The 2,786-nt window shown below is 43.0% G+C and overlaps 1 pseudogene; it reads right to left on the bottom strand.

The window, feature by feature from the left end:
• LOC105548427 overlaps positions 1 to 2,540 on the bottom strand; it is a 26,057-nt pseudogene extending 23,517 nt beyond the window's left edge.
• Positions 2,541 to 2,786: the final 246 nt, after the last annotated feature.

Raw genomic sequence — 2,786 nt, 5'->3', positions numbered from 1 at the left:
ACTGCAACTCCTGCCTCCCGGGTTCAAGCGATTCTCCTGCCTCAGCCTCCCAAGTAGCTGGGACTACAGGTACCCGCCACCATACCTGGTTAATTTTTTTTCTTTTTGAGATGAAGTCTTGCTTTGTCACCCAGGCTGGAATACAGTGGCTCAATCTCAGTTCACTGCAACCTCCACCCCTCGAGTTCAAGCAATTCTCCTCCCTCACCCTCCCAAGTAGCTGGAACTACAGGCACCTGCCACCACGCCCAACTGATTTTTGTATTTTTAGTAGAGATGGGGTTTCACTATGTTGGTCTCAAACTCCTGACCTCGTGATCCACCTGCCTTGGCCTCCCAAAGTACTGGGATTATAGGCGTGAGCCACTGCATCCGGCCAATTTTTGTATTTTTGGTAGAGACAGGTTTTCGCTAATGTTGGCCACGCTGGTCTCTAACTCCTGACCTCGAGTGATCCGCCCATCTCGGCCTCCCAAAGTACTAGGATTACAAGTGTGAGCCCCTGCTCCCGGCCAGCTTAGAATTTGTAAGATCTGGCCCCCAAGAGGCTAACTTCAACCCATCAACTGAATTATCTCTGATTTTGAAACTCAAATTTTTATTAAAATGTTAACTATTTTTTCTTATTCCTAAAGTAAGTTATGCCAAAAAAAAAATTGAAAATATATAAGAAAATAGTAGTCACTATTCACATCCTGGCATATATACTTATTTTTTCATAATCTGTGATTGTGGGTTTTTTTTGTTTTTTTTTTTTTTTTGAGACACTGCACTGTTGCCCAGGCTGGAGTGCAGTGCAGTGGCACAACCTTGACTCACTGTAACCTTGGACTCCTGGGCTCAAGTGATCCTTCTGCCTCAGCCTCCCAAGTACCTGGGACTACAGGCACACACCACCATGCCTGGCTATCTTTTATTTTTTATATAGGTGAGGTACCACTATGTTGCCAATGCTGATCTTGAAATCCTGGGCTCAAGCGATCCCCCTGCCTTGGCCTCCCAGAATGCTGGGATTACAGGTGTGAGCCACCATGCCCCGCCTGATTTTATTTTGATTATCTTAAATCTTATGATCACACATAATTTATAAATTTGTGTATATCTCTTCTACTTTAATTCTTCTAATGAGTTGGCAAAGCACACATACAAAATAGTTCCGTAGTTTTATGTGTTTTTGAATAGCTGTTTCAAGACAATCCTAATTATAACTTGCCCTCTCCAGGCCAGGCACTGGGGAGGATTGAGCAGGGCGATCGGTAGGAGTGAGAGCACGCCACTGCACTCCAGTCTGGGCGACAGGTGAGATTTTGACCATCTCAAAAAAAAAAACACAAAAACAAAACACCTGCCCTTATAGATCATCTATAAAATGTGAAACATATTGCATATTTTTTGATATTACACAGAAACTACACTAAAATGTCTTTCAATAAGTAAAAAGCCTGCATTTTTTTTTTTTTTGAGACTGAGTCTCGCCCTGTTGCCTAGGCTGGAGTGCAGTGGTGCGATCTCGGCTCACTGCAAGGTCCATCTCCCGGGTTCAAGAGATTCTCCTGCCTCAGTCTCCCGAGTAGCTGGGACCATAGGTGCATGCCACCACACCTGGTTAATTTTTTGTTTTTTTAGTAGAGACGGGGTTTCACCATGTTAGCCAGGATGGTCTCGATCTCCTGACCTCAAGTGATCTACCTGCCTCGGCCTCCTGAAGTGCTGGGATTACAGGCGTGAGCCACCAGACCCGGTCAAAAAGCCTGAATTTTAGATACAGGGAATTCTGATTAGATTGTCATAGTTATGACCAAAAATATAAAGTAGACATTGCTATCTTATCTTCAGTCCTTGCCTTTAATAGGCTAATGAATACAAATTAAACCACAGGTGAGCGTTACTTCGTTCTGAGACAGTGAAGAAATTTCCCCAGTATTTAAATATATTAATATAACCAGTTGTATACATCTAAGTATAAAACTGACCTCTAAGATACTTTGAGACAACATTTACCGTCTTTGGGAAAAGTTGGACATTACTAGTGAAGTCCAATCATATCTTTAGAAGGGGAAAATGGTAATAGTATTTACTGAATTGGAATTACTATAAAAATTCAAAAGAGTTGATCATATTCACTTAGCTATAAGCCAGTCTTATTTAAATCAGGACTGTTCAATCAAAATATCCTGTCAGTCATTCATGATCTGAATTCTGGTGTATGAGATCAAATTATGGTAACACATTTGAAAACTCATGAGACATTTCTGTTTTGTAATAAATAAGGCAGTGGCCAATTATTATCCATTAGCAGCTTTTTTGAGATAAGCTATCAAGTCTGCCCTTTCTGAACTCTCAATGTCAGCCAAGATGATTTGTGTTCCAGGGAGGTACTTCTTGGGATTCTCCTAAGACCCCATCGGCGTCTCCTCTCCCCAGGTGATGCCTTTGTGCTTACCGGCCTCTGTGCGAGAGGATCCAGCTGCCTGACGTGTCTTCTGCCCAAAGAGACCATGGGGATTTGGCCCAGTTATGTGCTTGCTTCCATTTTCCATGGTGTGGCAAAGCGTGAATTTTTTTTTGTTTTGTTTTCTTGTTTTTGAGATGGAGTCTCTCTCTGTCGCCCAGGCTGGAGTGCAATGGCGCGATCTCTGCTCACTGCAACCTCTACCTCCCGGGTTCAAGCAATTCTCCTGCCTCAGCCTCCTGAGTAGCTAGGATTACAGGCATACGCCACCACATCAGCTAATTTTTGTATTTTTAGTAGAGACGGGGTTTCACCATGTTGGCCAGGCTGATCT

Source organism: Mandrillus leucophaeus, unplaced genomic scaffold, assembly GCF_000951045.1.
Source record: "Mandrillus leucophaeus isolate KB7577 unplaced genomic scaffold, Mleu.le_1.0 Scaffold1103, whole genome shotgun sequence".
NCBI classification, from domain to species: Eukaryota; Metazoa; Chordata; class Mammalia; order Primates; family Cercopithecidae; genus Mandrillus; species Mandrillus leucophaeus.
The sequence above is the reverse complement of the archived record's forward strand: the minus strand, read 5'-3'. Positions and strand labels throughout refer to the sequence as shown.